The sequence below is a fragment of the Protopterus annectens genome, chromosome 7.part0 (genome assembly GCF_019279795.1).
Source record: "Protopterus annectens isolate FY-2018-M chromosome 7.part0, PAN1.0, whole genome shotgun sequence".
In the NCBI taxonomy this organism is placed as follows: Eukaryota; Metazoa; Chordata; order Ceratodontiformes; family Protopteridae; genus Protopterus; species Protopterus annectens.
Genome location: NC_056739.1, coordinates 1,392,131,751 through 1,392,146,432, shown reverse-complemented (window position 1 = coordinate 1,392,146,432; position 14,682 = coordinate 1,392,131,751). Strand labels below are relative to the sequence as shown.

At 37.3% G+C, this 14,682-nt stretch overlaps 1 protein-coding gene across 1 annotated transcript in view; it reads left to right on the top strand.

Moving 5' to 3' along the window:
* The first annotated feature begins 738 nt into the window (after positions 1-738).
* Positions 739-14,682, top strand: part of FOXP1 (forkhead box P1) — a 5,351,121-nt gene continuing 5,337,177 nt past the window's right edge. Inside the window, exon 1 of the mRNA XM_044077980.1 lies at positions 739-917. The gene's annotated coding sequence lies outside the window, so the exon portion shown is untranslated. The remainder of the gene's footprint in view (positions 918-14,682) is intronic.

Genomic DNA, 14,682 nt, shown 5'->3' with positions numbered 1-14,682 from the left:
TGGCTAAATAGAACAAGTAAATGATTAATCTATCATTATCATTTAGAAAAAAAAGAGACATTTAATAAAACTGCTAAAATCTCAGCAAAATACAGATTCCTAAAGCCACCGCCCCCGTGCACTTAAAGTGTCAAGCGTACTACCGCACTAGTCTGCGATAAAAACACACAATCAGAAGAAAGCCTGTTGAAAACGCACGAATAAGAAAAAAGCTCTATAAAAACTATATAAGGTTTGTCCTTCTACTGAACTTTCACCTCACGAACTCGCCTACTTTCATTGGACAATCGCACGTTTCATTAAATAATAGCGAAAGAGACATATGAAGAATGCCTCGTACTCCAACTAACACTCGGCTGAGAAACACTTATAATTTTCTTAGTACCCAATTCCATTAATTTTCCATCCTAGAAATAATAAAAAAATTCATCCAACACTCTACTAAAATCAATCCTCCGGGATAACTAATCCCACCCTCCCCTGAACCGTTTCCGTGAGCCGCTAGCAGCAGCTTATTCTTTTGCTGTTATTTTTTGAAACCGCATTTGATGTTGTTTACCCAGCAGGTGGATGTGACGTCAGAGACGTGCAACAACAAAAAACAACAACGTCTCCATCCGCAGTTCCCGTCTTTCCTTTAGAAGTGGTAAAGTTTGCAGAAAATTATAACAAAACTGCCGCAACCAATGGCAAAGTGACACTCCAGTGTTTCGGATTTGTGTAGTGCATCTCTCTTGTCTTTCCAATTGAACGGGATTTTGACAGTGTTATCTGAACATAGTCCCCGGCGGAGTAATATATTGTTATTTATTGTGTGGCTATTGCATGCTTTTTTGGTATACAAGATTCCATGTATATATGAATGCAAAAAAGGACAGAAATTATGAGGCTCTTCATTGAGCAACAATTCCATACGGGTGAGTTACTGTTTGAATTATGTTGATCACTTAAGTTTCTCCCCAATCAACTTTCTTTGTAACTTCTTGAATTTCCACTTGCCCACGTGCAATTTGCATTATTCCTGTGCTCTGTTGTTTACGATAGGTGTTTTAGAAAAATACATTTGCATAAGTCCTGTCAAACTTACCGAAGCACATAGTGGGGGGTGGTTTATACATTGTATGTCTGAAGTCAATTTATAGCTGTAGATTGATTAGGGATAGTATGGGCCGGGAAGTCATTTTTCTAAATGTGTGTTTTTTTAAGTTGCATACTGTGGTGTGTTTATCATCTTGACACAGCTGCCAACTGTGGTGTAATACGGGGCATTACGTAAGGAGTCTTTGACAGAGTATGTTACGGGAGATATGTCAGTCTGTTAGCCTGACGAACCCAAAGTCGTGAGAAATAAACTTTTGTTCTGTATGCTAATTCGACCCATCAGCGTAGGCTCCCTTTAGAGGACTGCCGGAGCAAGATCATTTTGAAAGGAGAAAGAACGTGTACTAAAATGTTAGCTTCTCATGTCATCACTGTCTTTTAAATGCGATCTGTTTTGATGCGTATTTTTTGTTTGACTAAATTCTGGAAGTAGCGGTTTAGGTTAGTCAGTTGCCCCTAAAAGTGGCTACCTATCAGTAGCTTATCTTTTAATTCTATCCTTAAGTGTGTTTATGTTTTCCACTTTCACTGTGCTTAATTCGCTCATTCACAGTATTTAAAAAAGGGGAGATCACTATTAAGTTGTAGTAATTTCACGTACCTTATATAGTAATGGCACTAGCAAGAACTTCTCATTTTTTGTACGTGCATGTATTTTACCTGTGTCCCTGTAAATTGATTATTTATCGTGCGGTGTCTTTTTCAGTCGCATTACTAGTTCGCAGCTTTTCCGTATTGTTTGGAACTTGGCAACTTTAGTTTCAGTACGTTTTTGATTAAGTCCAGTCTCCACGTGCCAATATATTTAAAAATTGTGGCGCTAGGATGGTACACCAACAGAGTTATGATAAGACGTACTGTATGAATGTTCTGTTCAATACCGGCAGTCCAGGTCTAAGACGACTTAACCCAGTTTTCATTCTAGCCCCATTACTGTATGCCACAGTCGTGAATTGATTTGTTAATACCAGCAGTACGGCGCTTACCAACCTGGAGCAGTATCTGGTTGCATAACAGTATTAGAAGTTAAAATTAATTCATATTTAAGGATTGCTATTCACTGTTCTGCATCCGTAGATGTGTGCAATTTAATAAAATGGTTTAATAAAGGGCGAGCAGTTTTTTCTTTCTCCCTTTTTGCTTGTTGTGAACTGATTTCTGTATGACTGGTAAGTTGATAAAAAGCAGAATAATGCAACTGTTTTCTGAAGATGTTGCATGTCTGTTTGTATCAATGATGTATTAACAGTAGTGATGCAATATGGCTGTCTATAAATACGTGCGTTTAATGTAACGCGTTTATATATATATATATATATATATATATATATATATATATATATATATATATAGATAGATAGATACACACACACACGCTTTTGTGTGTGTGTGTGTGTGTGTGGTGCAGGTAGCGCATAGGGTTAAGGCTATGACTTGTTTCTTGGAGTCAGAGGGTTACGAGGTTTGATTCCTTCTACCTCCGTTCGCCTACTTGTGATTCAGCCCTTTAAACAGACAGCACTCCTAGGTCACCAATAAAAATGGACTGTACAGCGGGCTTCCAGCAACAACAAATATGTTGTGTATTTGAGTGAAATTAATAATCCTATAAAATAAAACAGTAGTAGTCCAGTGCTATTGTAGTGAGTGCTATAATGAACCAGAAGTCTGGTATTACCAATATGTATTGAATATTATTTTAGAAAAAAATAAGCCTACACAGTCCTACTGTGGGAAATTTAATGCATGCCTTTAAAAGGACCATTAAACCATACTACTGTTCTTTACTGCTGAAAACATTGTTAATGCACAATTTTGGCATAGAGACTTTTATTTCATGGGAGGTGAATCAGTTGCATAGTTTTCCATTATGGTCTGAGTAGTTAAATATTCTACATTTATGTTCCTCCAGCTTCATGGTTTGTAGTGCTTTTGTATTGCATTGGACAGATGTGTGTGTGTGTGTGTGTGTGTGTGTGTGTGTGTGTGTGTGTGTGTGTGTTTGGCCAGTAGAAATGTTCTAGAAATTTACCAGTTTCCTACTTACTTGCCAGTCACAGCATTGGTGTTTCTATTTTTCTGTGTATTGATAATGCTTTAATGTTTATAATGAGTGCAAGTTTGCTTAACATTTTTTATGCCTTTCTTGTACCTGTTAGAGATAGTAAATCTGATGAACCTGAAGTCCCTTAATTCTGCAGTGGTAACCATTTTAAAATAGGTTAACACGTTAAAAAGTGTTGCTGGTTCACTTGTATACTCCTATGGTTAATGTTGATTGAGAAACAAGAAAAATCGGGAGGAGATGTTGGGGAAACTGTTTGGATGTACTTGTTAATTATAAGACCCTTGTGTGTTGATAGTCATTTAAACAGCATTACTTTCAAAAAACATTGTTTCTATATGATACTTTGCAGATTGTGATTCCAGCTTTTTACAGTTTGCTCTTTTGTCATAGTGTATTTAACAAGAATTTCAGTAGAATATTTAGGTTGCTTAGCCACTTGGTCTGGTAAAGTGTGGAAGACAAGTATGGCATTAGTGTAGTTTAGGAGTTTTTCAGGAATGGATTCAAATGTGGGATATTAGACATGAAAGAATGTTGAAAACACATGTAAAAATCATAAAGTTGGCATTCGAAAAATGTTCCATTTATGTTGGTTGAAAATAATTAATTCAAGGTTTGTAAATAAAGTTTTGCTAACTTGCAAATGATGTGGAAAGCCTTGTTGAAATTACTGTAAAAAGGTATCTGCAGCTTTAACATTTTGCTTTGGCAATATTCCCTTTCTCCAGTCTTTGAATTAGTCATTGTCTAGGGGGAAAAATCACATTTTTGGAGAAGTAAAGTAAACAGCCTCCAACAAGCGAACCTTGACAACCCAGATTAAGGAAAGCAGTAGAGATCAAACAAAGCTGCTGCTGGGCTATTGTCAGGAGCTGCATTACTGAAAGCTCCGGACTATTTGAACAGGCAGCAAGACTGTGTGTTCACTTATGCAGAAACGCACCCTTACAAATGCTGACCCTATTGTAATACCAAAGGTGAACTGTGGCCAAAATATGTATGTAGTATTGCTTTTAACACTTTAATTGCTGTGTTTCTGCAGGATGGATTAAAAGTTAGCTGCTGGCAATTAAATGATTATATATGAGACTTGTGCACTTTTAGAAAAGTCTTGCTGTTCTTATTTGTACTTCATGGATTTCATAAATGATATGTTCTGAACAGTGTTGCCAGTGTAACATTTACTATGGTAATATGAGAGCAAAATATGAAATTTATTTTGAACAAAAATTGAAGAATGGATTTAACATGAAATTATTTTATGTGAATGATTTCTCATTTATTTCTGTAATGGAGTGTTTTGAAATCCGTTCAGTTACTGATATTTATTATTTACATCTTGCATAACAGATATAGTCTTACAACCTTTGTAAAAAATAGTCTTGACAACTTTTATTAATTTGTTGCTGTAAAGTATGACTCTGTGAGAGGTAGCAGCTGTCTACATTTTTCAAAAAGGTACCATGTTTCTGATATACTGAAGGAAAAATAAACACTTGTAAAGTGTTCTTGTGTGCTCTGCTGAAATGCTTTTCTATTTGCTGACCATTTTGTTTTTGTTTAGATGCATTTGTACTGCTGCGCAGCTTTTTCTTTTCAAAGGTACAGTTAATTTCATTTATAGGCAAGTACTTCTACCTTCTTTGCAGTAGTATTTGATGCAATGTTTGTTCTGGAAACCCATCGCAGTTAAACAAGGCAGTGTCAGTATTGTGTGCCTTGTAAAATGAATAACGATGTTGGACTAAATGAAAAGAATGCTGCATGAAAAAAAAATCTCAGACACTTTCTACATTCTTTATACTGCACATTCACTGTGAATTTCAAGTTATTTTATGAGCACCTGCAACAGAAATGGAGTATATTTAGAGCTAATTTAGCTACTACTTATTCTGTTGAGGTAACCGACCCTAAACTTCTGTTATATGGTTCATAGTGACCTTGACATTACAAATGTGATCTAGCCAAGTTCTAAATGGAATTGCTCTATACTATGTTCAGTAAACTGCAGGCAAATTGTCACTATAAGATAATGTGCTGGAGCACCCTTTCCTAGGTGGCATAAGTGTCTGTTGGATTAACATGTTTAAATAAGTCGTTCTCTAATGAAAATTACATTGCTTTTTGCCACCAGTGCATGCATCACACATTTGACCTAATCTGTTTTTCAGAACAAGATTTTCTGGGGAGTGGGGAAAGCTGGTAAGGGGTTTTAAGATGTTAAAAGTTAGTCATGATGAAAATAGACTAGGAAGTTTTGAAGTGGTGCTTCTTCATTCTTTGTAATAGCTTGAATTAAGCAGCTGCAACTAAACCAATTTTGGCATGAAACAGATATGTCCACAACCAGCAGTATGGTAGGTATTTCCTCTGTGACAGTATTATGTGAACAATTTTTAGTTCCTAAAATATTTCGCTAGAGCAAGTCAGAAGTATTCATTGATGGTTATCATTTTCTTTAAGTCTGCATTCTGGTGGTCTACTTTTCCAATGCTTGCATGCTGCTTATAATTGGTAGATGGATATATATGTATTTGACGATCATGTTACATTTTGAGGTATTTGTTTTCTGTACAAAGTTATTACAACTTTTATTCATTATACCAGCATTGTACCAAAAATTGAAATGTCTTTCCTTGATTGCCTCATCATTGGTATTGCTTCTGTGAAGTATTGCTTTCCAAGGTGTTACTGATCACGTTTTAGGAATCTATGACATCACTGTTAAACTGGATGTTCCAGTGTATTGCTGCTTTGTGATAACACATTGTTACTATGAAGTTTTTTATTGTCTTTGTAACATGTTGTTTTAATTGGCTGTCTTGGCCTCCCTCTTCCCATATTGATTTGATTTTTTTATTTGAGGTTTGTTAACTGAGCTGGTACAGGAGCCTTTTCAGCCATAGTAAGGGCCATGTAGCTATACAACACATATACAGATGTGTTTACCTGTATGTTTGTCTAATCTATAATGTGTGTGTGCGTATGTTGTTATATTTGTATGCCTAATGTGTGTGTGTGTGTGCCAGTGTGTACACACACGGAAAATTAAACAGTGATCTTGTAAACCCACACCAGCAGAAGTTAGAATGAGTGCATAAAGTATGTAACATTGAATAGATAAAATATAATGTATAAGCTGATAACTGTTGGTACGAAGACTGGAAAGCTGCACTTCTGAAGAAATGCAACATGAATCCTTAAAACAGGTGTATTTGAATTAAGTAATCAGGTGTGCTTTTTAACATTATTGACGTGTGCAAGTTTTATAAAAAAAATATATATGCAAAAGAAACGGTAAGTCTTTTTAGTTGGCTGGATGAGTTATGTAAATGAGTAAGATGAATTAAGTTTGTAAGCAAATAGACTTGAAAAGTAAGACAAAATGATGAAAGCAATGAAAAATGCTAAGCCTCTTGCATCTGCAAAGATATTGACTTTTTTTTTTTTCCATTAGCAAATGTTCTCAGTGAGAGATAGGAAGTCTGCTGCTTAAGGCAGTTAGTCAAGGGAATTTTGTCCGGTCTGTTCTAGATGAAATTTACAAAGATTCCTTCATGCATCCGCAAGTTGTTAGCAGTTTTCTTTTCAGTGTGACTACTTTTACATTAAAGCAAGCAATTAAAAATGCAAAATGTAAAGTTACAATGGCAAGGCAGTACAGTGATAAAGTTTGAAATTATGGGAAGTGAATAAGAGGTAGTTGCCTCCTCAGCAGCCTTAGTAATTTTAAACTTTTTGACTTGGTTTCATTTAAAGGTAGGCAGCGTCTGTCTTTTATACAGAAACTGTTTTTCACTTCTGGGAGGAGAATAGAAATAAGAAATGAACAGCAATTGGTTTAAGTGAGAACGCAGGCTACAATATGCACTTCAGCATGGGTAACCTTAATGTTAGATTAGGTTATGCCTGTGAGTGCAGCTTTCAAATTGGGGCAGTTGTTCCTGTCTGGTTGTTTTAATTTCATTTGTTGAAAATGTACATATTTTTGTACATTTGTTCAATGTTTGTAGTAGTACAGGATGTGGGTGTTCCAAAAATATTTTTAAGGGTTTTTATTAAAGCAGAAAGTCTTGAAAGGTGACACGGGATCAAATGTAGATGAGAAGAAATGAATGTACAAAAGATCAGTCTGACAGACTTTAGTGTGTGCATTTAAGACAAAAGCTGGAAATACAAAAAAAAAAACAAAAAAACTGGCGTATAATTGGGAATAGTAGCTTTTTACCGTAATGGCTACTGTGCCCATAGGATCTTGGAATGTAAATGGCCTTACAAGTATATACAAAAAGTAAGATTATTGATTTATATCAAGAAATAGAGTGGAAATAGCAGTGCTGCTGGAGACACATTTGGAAAGAAAGCAGCATGTGAATTTAACAAGGGATTTCAAGATGTATATTTGGAAGAGTACTGAGGACAAGTGAAAAATGGGAGTAATTACTCTGTCTACCCTAGCTAAAAGACTGGCAAAGGCAATGCCATAACTGATAGATATGGATCAATGTGGTTTTATGGAGGGGAAGCAAGCATTTGACAACATTAAAATAATGATCCAAGGAGAAGCAGAAATTAAGAAAATACTGCTGTTGTTCATGGGTCTTGATGCAGAAAAAGCATTCTGTAGAGTAAGCTGTGATTTTGAGTAGGGCAGTGGAAGAATTTGCATTTGTTGATAAAATAATACAAGTTATTAAGAGGATAAATGAAGGACCAGCTAAGTTGTATTTGAATGGAAGAACCAGGCAGGAGTGTCCTCTTTCCCCTTTATTTGCCAAAACAAATAAAATAAGGGACCCAGAAATTTAAGGATGTAACTCATGTTATAATCAAGAAAATGTTGGCTTTATTTGCGTGTCAATTATTTTTTACTGCATAAATCCAGAAAAGGACATCTCCATGTTGTAAAACATTTTGAGACAATTTCAAGTCTTTGCGACTCCCATACTCTTAAATCCCACCTTTTCAAAGACTGTAGAAAATTATCTACATTTAATTCTTCACAGTTTATTCTACAAAACATGGACTGGTCCAACCTTAGACAACTCCCTCTAAATGATGCTGTTACTTTTAACAGCATTTTCCTGAGTACTCTGGACTCCCTAGCTCCCTCCAGAAAGATTAGAGTGAAATCCAATCAAGCTCCCTGGCTTTCAAAAGAAACGAAGTCCATCATGAAACAATCACCTCTTCTCGAATACAAACACCTATGCAATATTGCTAAAAAAAACAGACAAAAATAGACAAAAAGTCATTCTATAGCTCAGGCCAGCACACATATAATTCATATCCTCTAAAATTTTGGACAACACTTAACGGCATCCTTTACCCAGGTAGTTCCTCTAACCCCTCCCCCTACCCAAACACAACTCCTGATGAAACAGCTACCCTACTTAATTCACATTTTATTTTCTCCATCCAAAATCTCCCACCCTCTCAACCTACCTCTTCCTCTTTACCTGACCCCACCCCAAACACTACTTCTTTTTCCTTTAAGCCTGCTCCCATTTACTACATCAAATCTCTACTGCTCAAACTCAAACCCTGCTCTCCCTCTACTGACAAATTACCTCCTACCTACCTCAAAGTCGCAGCCAACTCTATTGCCTATCCAGTGACAGTATTAATAAATAGATCTATGCAAGAATCTGCTGTTCCTACCCTTTGGAAGTCTTTCTATACTACCCCTCTCCATAAAGGAGGTAATTCCACTGACCCTTCAACTATCGACCTATTGCCATTCTGTCTCCACTATCTAAGCTTTTCAATCACCTTCTCCATCACAACTTACTCACCCCTACCCAACATGGTTTTCGCCCCTATCACAGTACAACTACTGCTCTACTCTCTATCACTCACACCATTGCAGAATCTTTGGACAACAATAAACTTACTTCCTGTCACTTTCTTGACCTCTCCAAAGGTTTTGATAAAGTGTCTCATCCATTACTTCTATCTAAACTTGCCAACTTTCACCTATCCACCTCCACCCTCAGCTGGTTCACTAACTATCTGTTTGGATGCGAACAATCAGTCAAATGGCTCTCTTCCTCTTCTTCTTTCTTGCCTATCTCTTCTGGCATTCCACAAGGTTCCATCTTCGGTCCCCTCTTATTCAACATCTTCACCAATGATCTTTTCATCTCTTGCTATCAGTCATCTCTCATACAATATGCAGACGACTCCACAATTATTTCTACAGCCAACAATATCTCTGACCTACACTCCCTAACCCAAAAAGCTCTACTTTCCACCGAACAATGGCTTTCAAAAAATGTACTGATCCTCAATCCCACAAAAAACAAACTCTTACTCTTTCTGCCCCATTCTCTTAGTCCTCATAAATCCTCCTTTGTCATTAAGTCTTGTAATAATACAGCTATCCAACCTAACACTACACCAAACTCTTAGGGGTCATCATTGACGATGAACTAAAATTCAGTCAACACATACAGCAATGCATAAAGAAAACACATCAGAAACTAGGTCTGTTATACCAGAACAAAAAATATCTCGGTCCCGAGGCTAGACTCGCTCTAGGACAAGCACTTCTCCTCCCCTCTCTCCTCTATGGCGCTCCAGTTCTCACAAATATCCATACAACTACCCTGAACAAAAATCCTACCACAAAATAGCCAGATTCATCAGTAACTCCCCAAACAACACACACCACTGTGTTGCTTTAACATCTGTACAATGGCTAGAACTCCGACAACTACTACATCTCTACCAATTTCACATGCTGCACTCTATGCTCTTTAAACCCCTCCTACTGTCCATCTATATCTCTCCTTGTCTCTATCTACACCCCAACTCAATCCCTCCGCACCTCTAATTAACAATTGCTTGATATTTACCACCCAAATAAGTCAGTAGGTAAGCTACTCTACAAACACTCCGTGGCCCAAGCCTGGAACAAACTTCCCCTGGACATACGCTCAATCTCTCATACCCCACTATTTAAAAAGAAACTTAAGACACATTTACTCAATTCCAGAATCTGCCCCTGCTATGACCCTGCATAGTTCTCTCCTCCACCCACATTGGAATCACTCTCCGTTGATCCTACTCACACTCTGCACTCTCCCTCACTAGTACAGTTGCATAGTATTTTCATGAATAAAAAAAAACACGTGCTGTTGTTTAATTGTTGCTAGTGTTTTTCTATTGTTTACTACTGTAATGATTTATTGTACTATCTGGAGCTTTTCTCCTCGGGTCTCCACTGAAAATGGGACAAAATCCCAGTTGGACTAACCCGATTAACAAATGTCAATAAATAAATAAATTTTCAGGATATAAAATTAATGAAGATAATTTTCTGCTATAGCTGCTTTTATCTATCCACTCTTGACTTAGTTCACCAATACCTGTATTTATACAAACATACAAGATGAAGTATTATGGAGTATGGATTAAAAAGACTTTTGTTATGGCAGCTAATGCGATTTGGGAAGAGACTAAACAAAAGATAACAGAAGAACTGAAAAACTGGAAGCTCATGATTATGGATAATTTGTGCGAAACAAACGGTGAATATTTTTGTCTGTTTAGTTTTACATACAGGTCAGGCATATTTTCCTCAACTAGAGGAAAAGTTGTGGTAATAATTATGCAATAATAAATTAATTCAGCTAAATATTAATCTGTGAAGGAAAGGGGCAAGAGTTAAGTGGGTTAAGCTTGATCCTTAAGGAAAATGATAATCGCCATACAGAATATTACATTCATAAAGTTGCAGTAAGTATTCTAAGAACTTGGCACATAAGTGGAGAAAGGAGATTTTGCCAGTAAGAATGACTGCAAGTATGGGTATGGGAAATAGACAAGAAGGGGTTGGAATTTACTGGAGAAAACTGTCAAAGCAGGCTAAAGTATCTAGAGCCATTGACTAGAGATGGAAAGGTAATGGGGTGGGATGAGTTCAAGAAGTTTAAACGATTAGGATGGATTTGAAGAGGTACATGGCCAAGAAATTATCACTGAGTTATTTAAATGTTAGTGAATTGAGCAATTATGATGCTGTGTCTAAGATAGATAGCTATTTAGCCTTTTTAGTAGTTGGCCAGTAAAGTTCAGTTGAGCAGGCTAGTTAATAAATCTGTGAATTCTACTCTGTTTGCAGGGAACTGATATTTTGCCATGAAAGAAGGGCAGTTTTATAGGTAATACACATTAACAGCTTAAGAAATAACACTTACACCTATCTAGTTTACAACAAATAACTAGTCCCTCACCATATTTTAAAACTGGCTAACAAAATATCAATTATTTCTCAACCCCAAAAATCAAAAACTTATTCTTTTCACTCCCAAACAGCTAATTACACAGAAAAATAATTTCTCTGGTACCTCCACAAGCAATGCAAAAAAAAATCAAACTTGTCCCACACACACTGAACTGTTAGGTGTATACAATGATGAAAATGTAAAATCTGATTACCATATACAACACTCAATCAAAATACTTCTCAAAAGTTAGGTTCCCGCTACAGAATTAAACACTAAATCAGTTCTGCAAGTAAACGTATTGCCACTCCACTTCTCTTCTGTATGCACTCCTTTACTCGGCACCAATATTTGTTAACATTCAGATCACCCTGCTAAACAAGTTAAACCAGTGTTGAAACAAAATTGCTAACTTTGCTACAAACCAACCCTGTAGGGCTCACCATTGCACAGGATTCAAATAATTAGTCTCTCTAACTTCCCAGCCTTGTAGCATACACCCAACTCCTCATAAGTTACAACCTAATCTATAAACCAGAAAAATGTTCAGCCTTTGTCAACCATATTCAACTATATACCCCAGCTATGTCCTCAGATCTACTGAAACTTGGTCTGCAAATCACCCAAATCTAACAATGCAATAGGTGACTCTATTCTCCTGCAACATCTCCAAAATCTGGACTGACATCCCTTTCTCCCTCTGACAAGGACACTCCAGACTCACAAAAAAAAAAAACCTAAAATCCTGTCTGGCTAATAAATGGATATGTCACTGCTTCTCTCTCTCAGATAGCACACAGTGTCAGAAGGGAATGTGTACAATGTTATTTTTAATCCTAATCATCCTTTTACTTCTCTTTATCAGTCTACTAAAACAGTTATGGTATTATAGTAAATGATGCAACCCAATTCCTCTTTCACAGCCCTTTAACTTTACTGTCTTGGCTCCTCTTCTGTCTCCCTAAAAGACATCCTTTTCTACGATGCCATCATTAGCGTTATTCTTTGCATCTTACTAATCCACACACAATGGCATTTAATAATTTTTCTTTTTCCTACTCATTTTCTCTACACACACTTCTCTCGTTGTCCTCTGTCTCAGCTCTGTTACCCTTTACATTATTTTCCCCCTTTTTTAAACTCAAATAACTCTTTGCTCCTATTCTTCAACTTCTGCCTAGAACTGCCTGCATTTTTTATGTCTGTTAACTACTTTTTCACTAAGTAATTGTTTTTTTGATGTGTAATGCAATGTCTTTAATATTTTTAGTATGTATTATATCTGAAATTTTGTGTCTCAGACAAAACTCACTGTTGACTCTGTTCATGATTAATTCAAAACATTTTTGTCAAAATTTTTTTATGTGGAGCTTTTATTCCCAGGCATCCTTTAAAAAGGAGTAATTTTCTTCCCAGTCGGATAACCTTGGTAAACAGAGACAGTAAGTAAATACAAGTATCTTATATCATCAGAGAAAAATTGTGTGGCAGACAGTCTGAGCAGGGCTAGGCCTGACCCTCCTGAAAGGAAAGTGAATCAGATGGTCTTCCAAGAATTGATTTTTCTGTGTGGAACACCTCAAGTAGATCGTTTTGCCTCTTCTCTTAACTCATTCAATCCAATGAAGCTCAGAAAGTTTGCACTGTAACTTCCAGTGGATGGTGCCTAAGCCTTTCAGCGGAATCAAGTTATGACCTCACATTTCAAACAAATGTTCATATTCTGAAACCACAGGGGTTATGAAAGAAGCATAAATGGCAAACTCTTCAGCACAAGCTATTTTTATAGTGGTGTAGTATTCTTTAGGTTCTAGGTCTTAAACCAAATTTTAGAAGCCACAGTAAACAAAGTAATTATTACGTTTGTAATACTTTGTAAGCAACTTACAATATCTCAACAACAACTCAAATTAAGCATTTTTTTTCATCAAGCTGAGAACTTTCATGCTAGGAATTCTGTCTGCATTACTTGGTTGTTGAGATATTTAGAAAAATGTGAACATTTTATCTGTACAGTTTAGTATAAAAACAACAGTTAATATTTCTGGCTTAATGGTTAAAGTCTTTGCATTCCATGTACAAGGTACAAGGTTCAATCCTGATCTCCGACCAATGGCTGTTGGGAGTTTGCATGTCCTGCCTGTGTCTCCGTGGGGTTTCTCCCATGTCCGTAAAACATGCTGAGTGTTTCCATCTCATACTCTCACCAATGAATGGAGCTGTGGGCAGCAGCAGAGACTCTACATGGTGCCCTATAGGGGGAAGAGCTGTAGAGACCAACTGCTTTGGGCATTTATTGTGGTGTGCAGTATCCTCAAGATCGGAGAACACTGATCACCGACTGTGTGCGTGCCGGGCTAGCCACTCTGTGTAAAATATAGCTCTAGGGGATTCGGTCATGTTGACTAATGTTGCCAAAAATGGGTATAGTTACCAGTGATAAGTGGGTTGAGGACCCGGCCTACTCTGACCCATGCCAGGGACCCTTGCTAACAGTGGGATGGGCATATGTGCCCCTAATGGCCAGTGTATGCCCACCATAATGCCCAGCAACCCTAGGTCAATAAGCTACTGGCTGGCCAGTGTCTAGTTGCCCAGCCTGTTTTCCCTGGGATAACTCTGAGTGAAAGCTGGACGTAAAAACCAACCAACCTGCCAAACGTGAACTGAGAATTGGTATGCCTAATGTTGGTCTACTGACAGGACGCAGCTTAGAAGTGGATGACATGATGATATGGAGGAGGCTGAACATCCTATGTATCCAAGAAATGAGATGGAAGGGCAGTGCAGCAAAACCACTTGGCTTGGGTATCCAGACTCTACTACTCAGGTGGGGGATAGGCTAGAAATGGTGTAGGAATTGTGGTGAGATAGGCTAGAAATGGTGTAGGAATTGTGGTGAGAGAGAGGCTTCAGAAGGTAGTGAGGGATATCATCATACTTAATGACAGACTCATGACAATCAAACTCCAGTGTAATGAAAGGGCAGTATTCATAATCTCAGCCTATGCCCCACAGCAGGGTTGTGCTAGTGAGGAAAACTGCATTCAGATAGCAGTTGCATGACCTACTAGAATAAAGCAGGACAATATGAATTGGTGTTGATAATGGGTGACTTGAATGCACATATCTGGACAGACGGAACAGGATATGAGGACTGCCTTGGTCCACATGGGTGTGGAGCAACAGCAATAAAGGAGAAGCCATTCTAGACTTCTGTCTGGCAACTGGCTTGATAGTAACCAAAACATGGTTCAGAAAGAGAGACAGTCACAAGATCCTGTA